Source organism: Hypanus sabinus, chromosome 31, assembly GCF_030144855.1.
Source record: "Hypanus sabinus isolate sHypSab1 chromosome 31, sHypSab1.hap1, whole genome shotgun sequence".
In the NCBI taxonomy this organism is placed as follows: Eukaryota; Metazoa; Chordata; class Chondrichthyes; order Myliobatiformes; family Dasyatidae; genus Hypanus; species Hypanus sabinus.
The window spans coordinates 29,996,395-30,017,220 of NC_082736.1; the positions used below are offsets into that span (position 1 = coordinate 29,996,395).

At 44.1% G+C, this 20,826-nt stretch overlaps 2 protein-coding genes across 4 annotated transcripts in view; one reads left to right on the top strand and one right to left on the bottom strand.

Moving 5' to 3' along the window:
* Positions 1-20,826, bottom strand: part of LOC132383707 (ADP-ribose glycohydrolase MACROD1-like) — a 1,398,038-nt gene that overhangs the window by 1,098,715 nt on the left and 278,497 nt on the right. The window lies entirely within an intron of this gene.
* LOC132384018 (leucine-rich repeat transmembrane protein FLRT1-like) overlaps positions 11,565-20,826 on the top strand; it is a 227,851-nt gene continuing 218,589 nt past the window's right edge. The window contains exon 1 of one of the 3 annotated variants that reach the window (XR_009508831.1): positions 11,565-11,720. The gene's annotated coding sequence lies outside the window, so the exon portion shown is untranslated. Of the gene's footprint in view, positions 11,721-11,745; positions 12,250-20,826 lie in introns of those variants that run through there. The other 2 variants (XR_009508830.1, XM_059955294.1) reach the window with 2 other exon arrangements.

Here is a 20,826-nt window from a genome sequence, read left to right on the forward strand (position 1 = left end):
GGGGGGGGGGGGGCGGGAGGACGCTTTGACAAAACATAAAGCCACAGGACGTAGGAGTAGGCTACTCGGCCCATCTTGTCTACTCTGCCATTCCATCATTTTTTTTATCCTTCTCAACCCCTTTCTTCTGCTTTCTCCCAGTAACTTTTGATGCTCTTCCCAATCAAGGATCTGCTCTAAGTATGCCCAGTGGCTTGTTCTACATCAGAAGATTTCTGGCAAGGTAGAACTATTTTCCAACAGACTTACACGATGGAATAGATGAAAATATAAGTAATTATAAATAAGTTCATTCTGATTGCCTAATGACTTTGCACTACGCAGCCTGGATCCCAGTACACATGATAAGCTCAGTGCTGCTCCGTGTGAATGCAAATTTGTACACTTAGGAACAGCCAGCCGGTGGTGTAGTGCCATTGGCAACAGACTTCAAGGTGAGTGGTCCAGGGTTCGAATCCGGCCAGCTCCTTGCACACTTTCCGTCCGTGCTGGGTTGAGTGTCGACCTAGCAACTCAACTCGTCAAAAAACAGTAAAATAAGAAACAGGAAAGGGCAGAAATGCACCACAAAAGTGTGAAAGGGAACAAGAGCACTTAGAAATATGCGATTATGGTAGTTATCTGGAAAACAAAAGAATTAGTGGTTGCCATCTGTGGCTGCTCTGGGGCCCAAAGAGTAAGTTTCACTGGGGCAGTCTGACTGCTGGAGAAATAAATTAAATTGCAGCTGCTTTGACCAGAATCGGTGTAAACCCGGCTCCACATTAAGACTGCATATAAAGGTAACTACACGGCCCAGATATTGGTGTAAGAAGTATTGCTGCGGCGAACTTGACCCCCCTATTTGGAGTAAAATAGCCCGGAATTAAATTCTTGATACACTCAGACTCCTAAAGGATTTGTTGGACAGTAATTTAATATTTGCCAAAGCTGACCCTGCGGACCCTGTATTCAATTTGATCTTTAAAGAAGAGGAAAATGTGTGTTTTTTTGTCCTTTATTTCCCGTTGTACTACCTTTCCTTGGCTAAGGAGATGGTAGGCAATTCACATTCTGCCAAAGTATGCTGAAGGTATTCAATAGCCAACTTATTGGACGTAATTCACCTCCCACTGCCAAGATGATCCCACACGTGCCAATCAGTAAGACATATCACTGATGGAATGGCTCTCTGTAACATTACAGATCGTCGTACTAAAGACTGACAACAAAACCAATGGGCATTTCCCTCTATCAATTTAAAGCTATTTACCCAATCCTTTAAAGAATCTTTCACCACATTAAGTTAGACTGAAAATTTGTCACTTTCATTCCAAATGAAAACAAATCAGTCATATTTCCAGTGAATGAAAGCAAAGCCAAATTATTCATTACACTGAAAACTATTCAGACAACCTACATTACTCTCAACTGCTACACTCGCTGCTTCTAAGGTCCAAAGGTTCATTTATTATCAAAGTATGTATCCCTATACAACTCTGAGATTTGTCTTCTCCAGATAGCCACGGAACAAAGAAACAGCGTAAAAGTTGTTCAGAGAGAAATGTCAAACCCACCCTCTGCACAAAGAAGAACAACGTCCCGATCAGCTAGGATAAGAATGTCAAACCTCGAACCCCCTCCCCTCTCACCACAAAATGGTAAGAGATGTGTGCAAAAAAAACAGAATGTAAAAATCAAAGGTCTAAAAGAGGCCCACAGTCCATAAACACAATAGCCCAATCCATGAACCACGATAACACCTTCCTTTGTCAACAAAGAGAGGGGCTCCACATTAGCGCAGAGGCTGACCCGCCTGCCACAACCAACCACACAGCGGTAGGCTGCTCACAGATTCCCTCTCAGCAGCGATCAAAAGGCGGGCAGTTGGCGCTGGACTCTCGCTCGCCTTCGGCATTTGCTTCGATTTCTCAATCTTCCTCGACACTTTAATCAGTGATTAATAGATCAAAAAAAAAGGTCAAAACCCTTCGGCAAGGGAATTGTCGACTGTACTTTTTTCCATAGATGCTGTCTGGCCTGTTGAGTTCCTCCGGCATTTTGTGTGTGTTGTCCAGACAGTATAGAATAGGTATTCGTTAGTCTTGTGAGACCGTGGATTTGTGCCTTGGAAGGTTTCCAGGGCGCAGGCCTGAGCAGGGTTGTATGGGAGACCAGCAGTTGCCCAAGCTGCAGGCCTTCCCCTCTCCACGCCACTGATGTTGTCCAAGGGAAGGGCACTAGGACCCAAGCAGCTTGGCACCGGTGTCGTCGCAGAGCAATGTGTGGTTAAGTGCCTTGCTCAAGGACACAACATGCTGCCTCAGCTGAGGCTCGAACCTTCAAATCACCAGGCCAATGCCTTATCCACTAGGCCACGCGCCAACACTTCCAGACAGTAGGTTCTAACAGATCCAGAAACACATTTAACATGAAAAATCTGGTGAAAAATAAGTAAACTAGACATTTTCAAAGTTCAAAGTTCATATCACCACATACAATCCTGAGATTCTTTTTCTGCCGGCATACTTAGCAAATCTATAGAACAGTAACTGTAAATGGGATCTGTAAACTGTAAACATCAGGCAGTGTAAACAAGCTCTGCAAATGCAGATAATAAATAAGTGGTAATAAATAATGAGCATGAAATAACAAGATAAAAGAGTCCTTAAATGAGTGTAGTTATCCCCTTTTGTTCAAGAGCCTGATGGTTGAGGGGTAGTAACTGTTCTTGAACTTGTTGGTGTGATTCCTGTGGCTCTTGTACCTTCTACCCGATGGTGGCAACAAGAAAAGAGCATGGCCTGAGCGGTGAGGATCTTTCATGATGGACGCTGCTTTCCTACAGCAAACTTTCAGTGGTTGGGAAAGTTTTACCTGTGATGTACACAACGAGCCATTTGGAGGATTTTCCACTGAAAGACATCGGTGTTCCCATACCAGGCCGTAATGCAGCCAGTAAGTAAGCTTTCCACCACATATCAATAGAGGTTTGCCAAGGATTTTGCTGACTTGCCGAATCTCTGCAGACTCCTGAGGAAGTAGAGGGTCTTTCTTCGCAATTATATTTCTAGAAATGAGTCCAGGACAGATAGTGACACCCAGGAATTTAAAGTTACTGACCCTCCGATGATTACTGGCTCATGGACTACTGGTTTCCCTCTCCTGAAGTCTGAATACAGAGAGGTAATTAAGAACCTGGTGGCATGGTGCGAAGACAATAACCTATTCCCCAACGTCCGCAAGACGAAGGAATTGGTTGTTGACTTCAGAAGGAGTAGCAGACCGCATGACCCCATCTATATTGGTGGTGCACAGGTGGAACAGGTCAAAAGCTTTAAGTTCCTCGGGGTGAATATCACAAATGACCCTGACTTGGTCTAACCAAGCAGAGTCCACTGACAAGAAGGCTCACCAGCGCCTTTACTTCCTGAGAAAGCTGAAGAAATTTGGCCTGTCCCCTAAAACTTTCACTAATTTTTATAGATGCACCGTAGAAAGCATTCTTCTCGGGTGTATCACATCCTGGTATGGAAGTTGTACTGTCCAAGACCGGAAGGAGCTGCAGAAGATCGTGAACACAGCCCAGCACATCACACAAACCAATCTTCCATCCTTGGACTCACTTTACACCACACACTGTTGGAGTAGCGCTGCCAGGAAAATCAAGGACACGACCCACCCAGCCAACACACTTTTTGTCCCTCTTCCCTCCGGGAGAAGGTTCAGGAGATTGAAGATTCATACGGCCAGATTTGGGAACAGCTTCTTTCCAACTGTGATGAGACTGCTGAACGGATGCTGACCCGGATCTGGGCCATACTTTCCAAATATCCGGACCTGACTTGCACTACCTTACTTTCCCTTTTCTATTTTCTAATTATGATTTATAATTAAAATTTTTATTATATTTACTATCGATTTGTACTCCAGAGAGCACGAAGCGCAGAATCAAATATTGCTGTGATGATTGTACACTCTAGTATCAATTGTTTGGTGACAATAAATTAAAGTCTACTATCAGTCCCTTGGCCTGATTGACATTGAGTGAGAGGTTGTTGTTATTACACCACTCAGCCAAGTTTTCAATCTCCCTCCTGTGTGCTGATTCATCACTCCCTTTGATACGGCCCACAACAGTCAACAAACTTGTACATGGCACCGGAGCTGTACTTAGCAAGCAGTCATAGGTGTAAAACGAGTAGAGCAGGGGGCTAAGTACCTATCCCTGCGGTGTTCCTGTGGATGGAGATTGTGGAAAGAGGTTTTGCCAATCCAGACTGCGGTCGACAAGTTAGTGGATACTGAATCCAATTGCCCGAGGGGTTACTGATGCCCAGGTTTTGGAGTTTACCAGTTAGCTTAGAGGGGATGATAGTGTTACATGCCGATAAAGAGCATCCTGATTGAAGCACCTTTGCTGTCCAGATGTTCCAGGGATGTGTGAAGAGCCAACGAGATAGTATCCACTGTAGACCTGTTGCTTTTCATGGGCTATCTGGAAGATGTCACCCGAGGGAGCATCGTACACTGGCGCCATCTTGATAACTCATAATATAAGTTGTCGGGCTGCATAATATAAGAACCTCAGCTGTCATAGTCATCAATAATGCAGTATATGATACTGTGTTGTACCTTGGGATTTCACTGAATACTAAACTACATTCGAAGTTCAAAGTAAATTTATTATCAAAGTACATATATATCCCCATATTCACTTTCTTGTGGGCATTCACAGTTAATACAAACAAAAAAACAAGCAAAACAATAATTAATAAATAAATAAAGAATAAATATCGAGAAGGCAAGAATCAGAATCAGGTTTAATATCACCAATGACGTGAAATTTATTAATTTTGCGGCAGTAGTACAATGCAATATATGATAAACACAGAGAAAACCGGAATTAGTTAAGTTAAAATAATTTGTGCAAAAGCAGAAATAAATAAAAAGTAGTCTGAGGTAGTGTTCATGGGTTCGATGTCCATTCAGAAATCGGATGGCAGAGGGGAAGAAGCTGTTCCTGAATCGTTGAGTGTGTGCCTTCAGGCTTCTGTACCTCCTTCCTGATGGTAGCAATGAGAAGAGGGCATGTCCTGGGTGGTGGGGGGTCTTTAATGATGCGCACCGCCTTCCTAAGGTGCTGCCCCTTGAAGATGTCTTTGATACTACGGAGGCTAATGCCCATGATGGAGCTGAACTAATTTTACAACTTTCTGATTTCAAGGAACAATTCTTGAAAGTGAGTCCATCAGCTGTGGGAACAGTTTAGTGTTGGGGTGAGTGAAGTCATCCTCTCTGGTTCAAGAGCCAGATGGTAGAGGGGTAATAACTGTTCCTGAACCTGGTGGTGAGGATCCTGTACCTTCTTCCTGATGGCAACAGTGAGAAGAGAGCATGGGCTGGACGGTGGGGGTCCCTGATGATGACTATTGCTTTGCTGCAACAGCACTCCATGTAGGTGTGCTCAATGGTAAGGAGGGCTTTGAACTCTGGTAATGAAATTGCAGAACCATCTTTCCAGGTATAGAAAAAGAGAAATCAGCATTATCGAACTGTGGACATCTAGTCTAATATTGTTAAATGGGTCAACTTATAACCAACAAAATTTGCATTGCAGGGACACAAGAGGCAATTGCTGGAAATCTAGATCAACATACACAAAATGTTGGAAGAACTCAGCAGGTTAGACAGCTTCTGAGGAGGAAAATGGACTGTTCTTTCTCCTCTACAGATGCTGCCTGCCCTGCCGAGTTCTTCAGCATATTGCATCCTATCAATCAACCACACTGCTGAGGATCTGGAGTGCCATTAAAGCCAGAGAGGACAAGAATGTCATATTTCTTCCCTCAAAGGATATTTGCACATCGGATGTTTTAGTTTGCTAATCTGGTAGTCTTTAGTACCGTTACTGATATTTTATAATCTAAATCTGATGTTGTATGAGACATTGGCGAGGACTAATTTGGAATACCATGCGCAATTTTGGTCACCGACCTACAGGAAAGATGTAAAGAAGGTTGAAGGAGTCACTATAAAAAACTTTTAAGGATGTTGCCAGGTCTGGAGGAGCTCAGCTTATAAGGACTTTATTCCTTGGAGTGTAGATGACTGAGAGGAGATTTGATAGAGGTATGCAAAATAATGAGAAGTATAGATAGGGTAAATGCAAGCAAATTTTTTTTCCACAGAGGTTGGATGGGACTACAACCAGAGGTCATGGGTTAAGGGTGAAAGGTGAAAAGTTTAAGGGGAACACGAGGGGAAACTTCTTCACTCGGAGGGTGGTGAGAGTGTGGAACGAGCTGCCAGTGCAAGTGGTGGATGCGAGCTCGATTTCAATGTTTAAGAGAAGTTTGGACAGTGCATGGATGACAGGGGTGTGGAGGGTGCTGGTCAAGGTGCTGGCCAATGGGAGTGGGCAGTTTAATGGTTTGGCACAGACCAGCTGGACCGAAGGGCCATTTTTCTGTTCTGTACTTGTCTATGACTCTAAATTTAAATTTCCTATTTGCTACAGTGTGGCTCAACCAGTATAAATTGTTAGCCTAGGGCTAGGCATTTGGTTTTCAGTCGTGTAACCTACAGACTGTGGTTGTCTATTCAGTATATTATATTGCATACAAAAATACACATAAGCACTATTAACATCTTTAACCAGCCATCTCACTTTACAACACATACACAGTATACACATAGTATATTTTCACATGGCCCATTGATAATAATGTTCAAATTTCAAAGTAAATGTATTATCAGCCCCACTCCCCAGCCTTCTCCCCATAACTTTTGATGCCGTGTCCAATCAAGAACCTATCAATCTCTGCCTTAAATACACCCAACGACCCGGCCTCCACAGCTGCACGTGGTAATAAATTCCACAAATTCACCACCCACTGGCTAAAGAAATTTCTCCGCATCTCTGTCTTAAAAGGACGCCTCTCTATCCTGAGGTTGTGCCCTCTTGTCCTAGACTGCCCCACCATGGGAAACATCCTTTCCACATCTACTCTGTCTAGGCCTTTCAACGTTCGAAAGGTTTCAATGAGATCCCTCCTCGTCCTTCTACATTCCAGCGAGTACAGACCCAGAGCTATCAAAATGTCCTCATGTGATAACCCTTTCATTCCTGGAATCATCCTTGTGAACCTCCTCTGGACCCTCTCCAATGTCAGCACATCTTTTCTCAGAAGAGGAGCACAACACTGTTCACAATACTCAAGATGAGACTTCACCAGAGCCTGATAAAGCCTCAGTGTCACATCCCTACTCTTGTATTCTAGACCTCTTTAAATGAATGCTAACATTGCATTTGCCTTCCTCACCACCAACTGTAAGTTAACCTGAGGTGTTCTGTACAAGGACTCCGAAGTCCCTCTGCATCGCAGATTTTTGGATTTTCTCCCCATTTAGGAAATAGTCTACACATTTATTTCTACTACCAAAGTGCATGACCGTGCATTTTCCAATGTTGTATTTCATTTGCCACTCCCTTGCCCATTCTCCTAATCTGTCTACGTCCTCCTGCAGCCTACCTGTTTTCTCAACACTACCTGTCCCTCCACCAATCTTTGTATCATCTGCAGACTTGGCAACAAAGCCATCTATTCCATCATCTAAATTATTGATATACAGTATAAAAAGAAGCGGTCCAAACACCAACCCCGACTAAAAGCTAGCCAGCAAAGGATCCTGTTATTCCCACTCACTGCCTCTTATTATTCAGCCAATGCTTTGCCATACCGGTAACTTCCCTGTAATACCATTGGCTCTTGGTAAGCAGCCTCATGTGTGGCACCTTGACAAAGGCTTTCTGAAAGTCCAAATATACAACATCCACTGCATCCCCCTCATCTATCCTACATGTAATCTCCTCAAAGAATTCCAATGGGTTCATCAGGCAAGATCTCCCCCGAAGGAAACTGTGCTGACTTTGTCCTATCTTGCCCTGTGTCACCAAGCACTCCATAACCTCATCCTTAACAATAGACTCCAATATCTTCCCAACCTCTGTCAGGCTAACTGGCCTATAATTTCCTTTCCACTGCCTCCCTCCTTTCTTAAAGAGTGGAGTGACATTTGCATTTTCTAATGCCTCCACAATCTCTACCGCTAGCTCTTTCAGAACCCTAGGGTGCAGTTCATCTGGTCCAAGTGACTTAACTAACTTTAGGTCTTTCAGCTTTTTGAGCACCGTCTCTTTTGTAATAGTAACTGCACCCACTTCCCTTCCCTCTCACCCTTCAACATCTGGCACAGTGCTCAAGTCTTCCACAGTGAAGACTGATGCAAAATACTCATTTAGTTCATCTGCCATCTCCTTGTCCCCTGTTATTATTCCTCCGATCTCATTTTCTAGCAGCCCTATATCCACTCTCATCTTTTATTTTTTACATATTTGAAAAAAGCTTTTACTATCCACTTTGATATTGTTTGCTAACTTGCTTACATATTTCGTCTTTTCCCTCCTAATGTTTCTTTGGTTGCTCTTAGTATGGTTTTAAAAGTTTCCCAATCCTCTGTCTTCCCACTAATTTTTACTTTGTTGTATGCCATCACTTTTGCTTTTATATTAGCTTTCATTCCTTGTCAGCCACGGTTACACTATTTTGCCATTTGAGTATTTCTTTCTTTTTGGAATACATCTGTCCTGCACCTTCCTCATTTTTCATAGAAACTCACGCCATTGCCGTTCTGCTGTCATCCCTGCCAGCTACGTCAGACTATACTTTCTCCCTTTCAAATTTCAAGTTGAACTCAATCATATTGTGATCACTGTCTCCTAAGGTTTCTTTTACCTTAAGCTCCCTAATTGCCTCTACTTCATTACATGACATCCAATCCAGTATAACTGATTTCCTAGCAGGCTCAATGACAAACTGCTCTGAAAAGCCATCTCCTTGGCATTCAACAAACTCACTGTCTTGGAATCCATTTCCAACCTGATTTTCCCGATCGATCTGCATGTTGGAAACTCCCATGACTATCAAAAAGACACGTCTTTTCTATTTTGCGCTGTAATCTGTGGTCCACATCCCAGCTACGGTTGGGAGGCCTGTCTATGGCTGCCATCAGAGTCCTTTAACCTTTGAAAGTGAGTCCATAGGTTGGGGAAACATTTAATTGATGGGGTGAGTGAAGTTATTCCCTTTTGGTTCAAGAGCCTGAAGTTTGAGGGGTAATAACTCTTCCTGAATCTGGCAGTGAGGCTCCTGTAACTTCTTCCTGATGGCAGCAGTGAGAAGAGAGCACGACCTGGGTGGTGGAGGTCCCTGATGATGGATGCTGCTTTCCTGCAACAATGTAGCTGTGCTCGGAGGTGGGGAGGGCTTTACCCGTGATGGACCCATGATTATACTGCATACAGAAATACATATAAGCACTTTTATCATAGTTAATCAGCCATCTCACTTTACAGCACATGTATCCACTCTTGATATATGTCCACATAGCATGTTTTCAACATTTCATTAGGTACTTGCAACTTATACCTGTACTTGATACTTATCGATGCAACTACAAAGAAGGCAAAATAGTTGCTATATTTCACTCAGAGCTTGGGGAGGTATGTCACCAAAGACACTTGCAAGTTTCTACAGATGTACTGTGGAGATCATTCTGACTGTCTGCATCACCGACTGGTACGGTCAGGGGTGGGTGTTACTGCACAGGATCGAAGTAAGCTGCAGAGAGTTGTAAACCCAGTCAGCTCCATCACGGGCACCAGCCTCGTAGTATCCAGGACATCTTCAAGGAGCAATGCCTCAAAAAGGTGGCATCCATCATTAAGGACCCCCATCACCTAGGACATGCCCTGGTCTCATCAGGGAGGAGGTACAGGAGCCTGAAGACACACACTCAGCTATTCAGGAACAGCTTCTTCCCTTCTGCCATCAGGGAGGAGGTACAGGAACCTGAAGACACACACTCAATGATTCAGGAACAGCTTCTTCCCCTCTGCCATCAGGGAGGAGGTACAGGAGCCTGAAGACACACACTCAACGATTCAGGAACAGCTTCTTCCCTGCTGACATCAGGGAGGAGGTACAGGAGCCTGAAGACACACACTCAGCGATTCAGGAACAGCTTCTTCCCCTCTGCCATCAGGGAGGAGGTACAGGAGCCTGAAGATACACACTCAAAGACTCAGGAACAGCTTCATCCTCTCTGCCATCAGGGAGGAGGCACAGGAGCCTGAAGACACACACTCAATGATTCAGGAACAGCTTCTTCCCCTCTGCCATCTGATTTCTGAATGGACATCGAACCCATGAACACTACCTCACTACTTTTTTATTTCTAATTTTACAGTACTTATTTCATTTAACTATTATATATACTGTAATTTACAGTTTATTATTATTATATATTGCATTGTACTGCTGCCTCAAAGACAACAAATTTCACAACATATGTTGGTGGCATTAAACCTGACCTGACTCTGATGGAACTGAACAGAAGAGACTGTTGCCTTGCGATTACATTTACATATGAACCTAAGGCAGGCACCCCGGTCTCAGCTCAGAGACACGAGTACGCTTAACACCAGAGATTCTGCAGGTGCCGGAAATCCAGAGCAACACACACACAAAGTGCTGGAGGAACTCCGCATCTCTGGAGAAGAATCGACGTTTCAGGCCGAGACCCTTCGTCAGTACTGGACAGAAAAGGAGGGGGGGTGCAAGAAGCCAGAATAAGGTGGTTTAAAACCAGACTTCTCTTTGCCATTGTGGTGAACTACATATACCTGTCTGGACACGCCCCTCTGCTGACCGCTCCTGTGGCACCTCCACAGACCCCTGTATAAAGGCGATTGGAGGCACAGCCCCTCCCTCAGTCTCCAGGATGTTGTGTGGTGGTTTCTTGCTACTAATCGTAGTCTCTTGCAGCTAATAAAAGCCTATCGTTCACCTCCCGTCTTCGAGTTATTGATGGTGCATCAGCCATGCACTTCACAGAATTCAAAACTCCCTCACCCCTTCATCATTAAGCATGTTAAGAATACTTGTGAATGTGTAAAGTATCTGCTTTGAAATAAATTCATGAGTGTTTCCTATCGAGTTCCTATTAGTGTTAACCAGACAGATTTCAAAGCAGTGCTTGACAGTTTTCAAAGCTGCACTTACACAAATTTAAAATGACAGTTTCACACTTGTCAGCTCTGCCCTCGCATAAACAGCTGCCACCTGCCTAATTTTTATTAAGCAAATAACATTTCTTAAAAAAAATATTTACAGAGATAGTGCAGCCAAGGATATGTAAAGCACATTTTGCGAGCAATGTCCGCACGAGGGACGCGAATTCATAATGCATTTCATAGAAGCATGGGGCATCAAAAAAAATCAATCTGAACAGAATAAACACCGGCATTCAAGAATCCCCAAATACTGCCCCCTTGCTAAAAGAAAATACTCTTTAAAAAAGTGTACAACAGCAGCATCGCACGCAGCAAAATACCCCATGTTCCTCCACCCCCCTTTTAAACAATGCATCGAAATTATGTGTCACGTTAAGATTGTCAATTCCAGTGCTTGAAGAGGTTTCTTTCCCCCCCCCCCCCCATCCACCCCCAACTCTGCCGGACGGAAGATTGCCTAAATGCGAAGTAAACAGTGTACTTTCCCTTTGGAAGTCAATTCAGAATGTTCCGAAGGAAAAGGTGGCACTGCCTGGTTGACTCAATATTCCACCCGCAAATTGAAGAACAATAAAATTATCTAACTCTCTCAAGCTGCAGCAAGGTAAATGATTGAACGCTCCTTGTTTCCTCTGTCGGTCTCGAGTTTATATATATATCTAGTCAGCCGCTGGCTTTTGTTTAAACGGGTACACATGACTGAGTTATTCCGTGCGGAAGAGCCCACAAGGTTAGATTCGCATCCCCTCAAGATAGCGGTGAATGCAAACTCCCAAGCCCATCCTCGGCTGTCTGTCAGCGCGGAAGCCCAACCCTTCGGTGATCTCATCAGGATTTTCAGCAAAGCGTGTCTGCAGGAGCCCTCGCTCCTCTAGTTCAGTTCTTGCGGTGGCTACTAGCCGGCTCGTACGACGCGTTTCTGGGACACCGAGACCCTTTCCCCCGCTTGATGCCTGATCGCCCGGTGGCTTGTGTACCTTGCTCGTGCGTTCTGACTTCAGGAGTGTGTTGAGCACTTTTTTTTGATCTTTTACCTCCTGCCCCCTCCCCCCCGCTGAGTGGAATACCTCTTGTGCTTCATGGGGGCTTTTCATCTGGACCGCTGCGCCTGAAGACGAGCAAACCCTGAACAGGTAAGCGGGCGCTAAATTGCTCTACTCGTTTGAAAGAATTTCTCTCTCTCTCCACACCCCCCCCCCCACGATTTTGCGGATCTCCGCTCACTACTAGATGCACAGCGAGCTTAGCTGAATAGAGGGCCTCTGTCTTGTGCACACAAAGTTTTTCTGCACTTGTGAACAGAATCAGTCAGCACCAGTCGGTCTTAATGCGAATAATTGGGCGAGTTAACTGTGACGGCGGGAAAGATGTTAAATCGCTCTCGCAACGGGAAATCCTCCTGTGCATCTACACATCAAAACATTTCCCAATATTGATCGTCTTATTGAAATGTGATTGCCAGATTAAAGAATTGTGGAGATTCGCGGATAATTTCTTTATTTTATGGTGGTTTAGATAATTATTGATATTATTTTCAATGTTGGCATATATATTCTGTATTAATTTGTCGAAGATTACATGTTCCCTTATTCCAAAAGCACCACACCACCCTATTACGGACATGTTTCTGGGAAATGCATCTTGTGGTGACTAACCGGTTATTTACGTAAAGTTATATTCCACTTATGGTTTTATTGTTAAAATTGAAGATTCCGGTCGTATTTAATACTATTCTTGTAGTTTTCTGTTTGCTATATTTTTTTTAAAAAAAGAGATGGTCGGGTAACTGTATCGCACTCCCTTTGTCGAGTGGAAGAGTGGATACAGTATTTTGGCCCGCAAACTGTGGTGTAATTTTACACGGATAGAAAGTGTGCACGGAAGAGCAATGAAATCGAGGGAACTGAAAGTAAGTATGAAGCCTGTCGGTTTGCATAAGGCAGTGCTGGACGAGGCAAATGCGTTGCTAACAGTGAAGACATGGAGCAAATTCCTAATGCTCACTCTCGGATGTTAATCGCGCATTTCCAGCCCTGCCGCCGGTACCTGTATCCCTCAGGCTCCTCATGAACTGAGAATATATTGAGGGGGTGGGGTGACTGCAAACTTGGGAAAGAAAAGTAGGAAGGAGCAGGAATAGTTAGTTAACTAGCAACATGTGAATTCCAATGAAAGGCATTAAGATCGTGAAATGTCTGAAAATTAAAACTCTTTTTTGGAGCAATCTGCTTATGACAATGAAGAAGCCTGTTTTCCAGTTGCCTGATTAGCCCGCATGCATATAACAGGTCTTGTCTCCCTGCTCTTATCCTTTCTCTCTCTTATTCAAGCACCATAAAGCAATGTCATTTGGCATTTAATTGCCAGGAGCTTTATTTATTTCTACCTTTTCTTCACTCTCGCCTCCTTCTCTAAAGCTTTGGATGTTTCCTGGCCCTCTCCTGATTGCTGACGGATTCAGGGTTTTTTTTTGTTATTGTGTGTTGCAAAGATTGTCTTGATGGTAATTTTACTCCGAGTGCATTTGGTGAAAGACCGTTATGGCCTAAACAGTTTTTTTTAAACAGGTGAGTGATTTTTTTTGCACATCAGTGGTTTCTGTGGCAGATTTTAGAGCCAAGGGCTGGAAAAACTGCTCTGTGTGATTTAACAATGTTACTGTAAAATCCTCACTTTTCTGTCCGTTTTTGTATTTTTTTTGGACCAAATTTAGATCATTTCTACTGCTGAACTGAGTATTCCCGCAGGGAGATTAGCTGTGGTTTCCTTAACTGCTCTATGCATTGAATGTTAATGAAGTCAGATAAGATGGTTTGGTCACAAATAACAGATGCTTTGATGATATTTGTAAAGGCCCAGCGAAAGGAATAAAGTAGGAAATGCAGAGAGATATAAAAGGGTGAAAAACAAATAACACTGGGAGATCAGTCCTACCACTGGGCGACCGGTTTCAAACCTGCTTACACATACAAGAAATTCAGCTCTGATGTATTTGTGGGTAAAAAGGCAGCTTAGTTGTCAGTTTTCTCTGAGAGAGAAAAAAAATTCCACGAAGCAACAAAGGCTGCAGCTGCCAAGTTTGAAAGCTGTAAATATGGGAAAAGGGGCGAAACGAAGCTCCAGTGGAGCGCTGATTTTTTTCGGGCATGTGTGCAAAGAGATGCTACAGTGGAAAGAGGCAGCACACATACCCAGTAAAGCCTTTAAGTAGTTTCGATGGAAAGCAAGGAGGATTAAATCAAATGGTGCTTAAAAAAAAACCAACTAGATTCTAGTTCCAACTTCATCCCCACCGACCCAGTAAAAATCTGTTAGCAAGCAGGAACTGTGTTTTTTTCCTAAGTTAACAAAACCGTATCTTACAATCGTGCTTTTGGTTACAAAATGAGGTGAAACCTTGTGTGTGTGGCTGGATGAAAAGGGTATCCAACACTCCCTTTATTGGGCTTGGGATACCTGCCATACATCACGAGTAAAATCAAGATTTTCTTGTGTAGTTCAGTAGAATGCTCTTCTGCCAAATGGGGCAAAATTTATAGGATAGCTAACTTTCCCTGTTCGTCAGTCTTAACGAATCCCGAGATGTGGCAGCTACAGTATTTGATGCGATGTGAAAATTGCGTTGGGAACCGGGTGTAAGAGGACTGACTGACCAGAGTTGAGTCTGACAGCTTGGCTGAGAGACAATGGATGTCAGGAACAACACTGGTCGCAGTGTACATTAACAGGGAGCGTGACAATGAATGAGGCTGCTGGTCTTCATTGTACCTGCGTGCAGCTTTAGTCCCGGTCTCCTGTTTCTCTCGTGCCAGTGCTGGTTTTCCTGCCTTCTACTCGCACCGTCCTGCCCTGCTGATCGGTGGCTCCTGCATCTATAAACTGAACTTCGGAACGAATCTGAATCAGAATCAGGTTTAATATCACTGACGTATCTCGGAAGATTTGTTGTCTTTGCAGCAGCAGTACAATGCAATGCACAACAGTAATGAAAAAAAAACTGAATTACAGTAAGTATACATATATTTTATATATTAGTTAAATAAGTAGTGCAAAAATAGAAATGAAAAAGCAGTGAGGTAGTGTTCATGGGTTCGATGTCCATCCAGAAATCGGATGGGAGAGGGGAAGAAGCTGTTCCTGAACTGTTGAGTGTGTGTCTTCAGGCTCCTGAACCTCCTCCCTGATGGCAGAGGGGAAGAAGCCGTTTCTGAATCACTGAGTGTGTGTCTTCAGGCTCCTGTACCTCCTCCCTGATGGCAGAGGGGAAGAAGCTGTTCCTGAATCGTTGAGTGTGTGTCTTCAGGCTCCTGAACCTCCTCCCTGATGGTAACAATGAGAAGAGGGCATGTCCTGGGTGATGGGGGTCCTTAATGATGGACGCTGCCTTTCTGAGACACCGATCCTTGAAGATGCCCTGGATACTACGGAGGCCCATGATGAAGCTGACTGAGTTTACAACTCTCTGCAGCTTATTGACATCCTGTGCAGTAGCCCCCCCCCCACCCCCTCATAACAGACGGCGATGCAGTCGAACTTAGTTAACAGTTCAGCCCGAAGCTGAAAACCTACTGGCCACTGTTATTCCCCTTGGCATCTTCTATGAAAATGAAACAGTCGCATTCTTATTGTGCCTCTAAATATGGCCGCAATAAATCTTATAATTTAAAGACAGGCAGTGGCAATCGTTCTGTAAAAGCTACAGAAAGCTACAAAGAAATATGCCTGTTGCACTCGGCTCTAAACTAAATTTTAGTCCAGATTAAATACTTCAGGGATTAATTACAGTGTCACAGCAACTGCAGCTAAACTGTTCAAGGGTTCATCTAAATCAGCCATGTTCTGCAGTACCGCATGCTACTCTGCAAGGCAAGGAAGATGGTTCATCTCCGAGCTCCCCACAAACCCCGTCTGGCGCAGGAGCCAACAGAGCAGCATCTGAAAGCCAATTTGTTTTCCCCGCACCGGGACCGAACGGAAAAGACAAGGGGGATAATTAACTTGGCAGATACTTCAAATGTGAATGACACAGATGTACAGGAGTATCAACAGAGGGCTGAGGATATGCCACAAGAGTGGGAACAATGGTTTAAAAATAAACTTCTTTGACGAGAGATTAGAACGCACAAGCAAACTTGCAAGCGTTCAGTTGTGCTCCTAATGCTGGGAAAGCCTTCTGGAATTTATTCATCCCAGAAAATGAAGACGGCCAGTAATATAAAAGAGGATACTAAAAGGTTTTTTCAGATATATAAAGAATGCACGACTACTGGCCGGTGCTGAAGTGGTATCAGCACCGGACTTTAGGGCGATTGGTCGTGGGTTCAAATCCAGTCGGCTCCTTACACGTCTTCCATCCGTGCTGGGTTGAGTGTCGAGCCGGCAACTTGGCCTCATAAAGAAAAACAGGCCAAATGCTAAAGAAGAGGCAAGGCTGCTGCCCGATACGCCATACGGCACAGAGAGGAACAGCGACAATAAGGAGCACAAGAGAGACAAGAGTGGATATCGGACTGCTGGAAAATGACGCTGGAGATGTCATAATGGGGGAACAAAGAAATGGCGGATGAACTTAAAGAGTATTTTGTGACGGTATCTATGGAAGACACCAGCCAAATGCCAGAAATGTGCAAATGTCAGGGGGCAGAAGAGGGAGTTTTGCTCTTACTAATAAGGTGCTTGGGAAGCTGAAAAGTCTGAAGGTAGTAGACAAGATGGACTACACCGAGGATTCTAACAGAGTAATGATCTTTCAAAGATCACTAGATTCTGGAATGGTTCCAGAAGACTGAAAAATTTCAAATGTCACTCCACTCTTTAAGAAGGGAAGAAAGAAAATTAATGGCCAGTTCGCCTGACTTCAGTGGTTGGGAAAATGGTGGAGTTTGTAATTGAGGATGAGGTTTCGGGGTACAAGTGTCTTGACCCCCTTCTTTTTTTTACAAAGGTAGAGCGTTCCTATGAAAACTTTCTTAAACTGAAATGGCGTAAAGCGAAGAACCATTAATCTATATGGGAAAAATTTTCATAAAAGCAAAAATCCTCTTTGTAATGTGAAAACAGGTTACTAATTTAAGTCTTTTGTAAAAGCGAAGTGGCATAAAGCGAACATTCGTAAAGCGGGGGACACCTGTACTATGGCAAAATAGGACAAAGCCAGTGTGGTTTCCTTAAGGGGAAATCTTGCCTCTCAAATCTGATGGGATTCTTTGAGGAAATAAGGCAGGATAGACAAAGGAGAGTGAGTGGATGTTGTTTATTTGGTTTTTCAAAGGGGAGGGGGAAGGGGTGGTGCACATGCTCCTGTGTCTACATCAGAGTGGTGTTGAGGCTGAGACAGAGATTCAGGTTCCTAGAAGTGAACATCACCAACACTCTGTCCTGGTCCAAGCACGCTGACACCACGGCCAAAATATCTCAGCAGTGCCTCTACTTCCTCAGGAGGCAGAAGTATTTTGTCATTTCCCCAATTTAGATGCAACATGGCTTGGTAAGGCAACTGCTCTGCCCGTGACAGCACGAAACTTTAGAGAATTCTGGACACAGGATATGAACCAGCCTCCCCTTCCACTGACTGAATAACTTGTCACTAACTCAGTAAAGTGGCCAGTATAATCAAGGACTCCACCCATCCCAGAATTTTCTCTCCTGCCCTTCTTTGTCAGCCAGAAGATACAAAAGCGTGGAAGTGCCTACTGCCGGGCTCCAGAACAGCTTCTACCCCACTGCCCCTTATCAAAGAATGAATGTGCTGACATTGGACAAGAGTTCAAAGGGTGTTCGTGAAAGTGATTCTGGCATTGAAAGGCTTGTCATCTGAGGAGCGTTTGATGCCCCTGGGCCTCTACTCACTGGAATTCAGAAGAATGAGGGGTGGCTTCATTGAAACCTATCAAAGGCCTCAATAGAGAGAATGTGCAGAGGGCGTTTCTATGGTGGGGGGGGGGTCTAAGACTACAGGACACAGCCTCAGAATTGAGGGACATCCATTTAGAACAGAGGTGAGGAAAATTTTCTTCAGCCAGGGAGTGTTGAATCTGTGGGACTTGATGCAACAGACGTCTGTGGAGGCCAAGTCATTGGGTACATTTAAGGCAGAGTTTGATAGGTTCACGGTTAATCAGGGCATCAGAGGTTACGGGGAGAAGGCAAGAGAGGGATAATAAATCAACCACGATTGAATGGCTGAGCAGACTCAACGAGCCGAATAGCCTAATTCTGCTCCCACGTCTTATTATTTCCAGGCACAATGAAATATTAATTATATTTCACACACGACTTATTAAAACAAAAGTACTGCATTATTTTTCAGATTCATGTTCATTTAGTTTTCACGTGTACATTGAACCATATGGTGAAATGCATCGTTGGCATAAATGACCAGCGCACCCAAGGATGTGCTGGGGGCAGCCCGCAGCCGTCGCCAACATAGTTTGCCCACCATGTTTCGCAGAAGACCACCAGAATCAGAATCCGGTTTATTATCACCGGCACGTGACGTGAAATTTGTTAGCTTAGCAGCAGCAGTTCAATGCAATACATAATCCAGCAGAGAAAAAAATAATAGATTTTTTAAAAAATAATAATAATAAATGAACAAGTAAATCACTTACAGCAACAGTAATGGAACAACAGCAACAAAACAATTACAGCCCCTTTCTCACTCTTTTTCTCACTCTCACAAACACACAGGACAATCACGTCACTTTTCCAAATATACTGGAACTGAACTAAAGATAACCAGCTGAAGCACACGTGAAGGGAGCAGTAGAGACTTGCTTCAAAGTTCAAAGTACGTTGATTATCAAAGAGTGTATAAATGATACAACCGTGAGATTCGTCTGCTTGCAGGCAGTCACGAAGCAAGAAACCCGAAAGAACCCAATTTCAAGACAAGACCGACACCCAACACGCAGAGAGTGAGAAAACCAAATCATGTAAACAGTAAAAGCAACAACATTCAGAACCAAATTGAGTTCATAGACCTGGAGCAGCCAGAGAAGGCCCATAGCCTTAGTCTTAGTGTCTGTGAGGTGTGTGATGAACTAAGCCCAAATCGGCCGGAGCAGGGCACAGGCTCAGCACCAAGGACAGCGGAGTAAGCATTGCGGAGCAGAACTGGCAGCGACCCTTGACTCTGGTTTTTGACACCCTGCCTTTTCAGTCCACCTGGCCCGGTATTTAAATTGTCCAAACACCGGGTTGCCCCCTTCACTCGGACCCAAGCCCTGCCACAGCAGTATGCTCTCGGCCTGGGCCCAGCGTTCGGGCCCATACTCGACCTCCACATCGGCCAGGCGCTGCTTCGACGGATCCAACCTCACTCCTGGTTTAGGTTCCAAAGCACCTCCACTGCGCTAACCCCAGCTCTGTCTCCGTCTCGACCCTTGCCCCCTCCATTGTGTGCTGTGATGGTTTACCACAGTTTCCCACAGAAAATCCCGGTTTGCATCCGAAGTATTCTTTCAGTTCTGAGTTGAGTATTTCCTGCTCTGTATACACCAAAAGCCTTGTTCAACAAAGGCCAACAGCAGCCACTGGTTGATTCTCTGTGGATGTGAAGACCTGTGCTTTAACCACATGCAAATCAATGCATGGAATTAAATCTCCAATTTGGTCACTGTCCTGAGCTGTCGTCAAAAAACAAATCACAGGTTATTTTGCTGCCTAACAAGCAGGAATGTAAATGAACTTTTTTCCTTTAAAATTTATTCATAATGTAACTGTGGACACTCGCTATTATAGAATTTATTGAATTTTCTGCTTATGGAGATGAACACTGTTGAAAACAGAATGCTTTCCATAATTCAGTGCATCCAAATTAACATTTAACTCTCTCAGGTGGTGAAACAAAAATATCTCCTCCCTTTCGATGCTCTCCAGTGGACGGCCATTTCTTAGATATCAAGACCAATGAGCCTTATTGTGTGAATGATGCTAACATAGCAATCCGCAGCACATTACAGGCCCTTCGGCCCACAATGTTGTGCCGACCATGTAGCCTACACTAGTAACTGCCTAGAATCTCCCTACCGCATAGCCCTCTATTTTTCTAAGCTCCATGTACCTACCTAAGAGGCTCTTAAAAGACCCTATTGTATCCGCTTCCAGCACCGTCGCTAGCAATGCATTCCACACACCCACCACTCACTGTGTGAGAAACTTACCCCTGACATCCCCTTGGTACCTATTTCCAAGCACCTTAAAACTATGCCCCCTTGTGTTAGCCATTTCAGCCCTGGGGAAAAGCCTCTGACTATCCACACGATCAATGCCTCTCATCATTTTATACACCTCCATCAGGTCACCTCTCATCCTCTGTCGCTCCAAGGAGAAAAGGCCAAGTTCACTCAACCTATTCTCATAAGGCGTGCTCTCCAGTCCAGACAACATCCTTGTAAATCTCCGCTGTACTCTCTGTATAGTATCCACATCCTTCATCGATAAGTGTTCATCAGTAAATTCAAATGTTGGTTATGGATCTTCATTTCCTGCTTTTGCCTGTGATCACTGTTCATGTGCTTGGCCTGACCATGCCTTTGAGCGTACAAGTCTGACGTCAAGAGAGGCCAGTTACATTGAAAATGAAAACCCAATTCCATTCATACCATTCCCATAGTAGCAGAACTCGCTGGTTAACAGGCAGGAGCATGAATTCTGGCTGTTGTTCCCCAAACAATGGCCCAACTGAAATGAGTAAATTTAGCACTCAG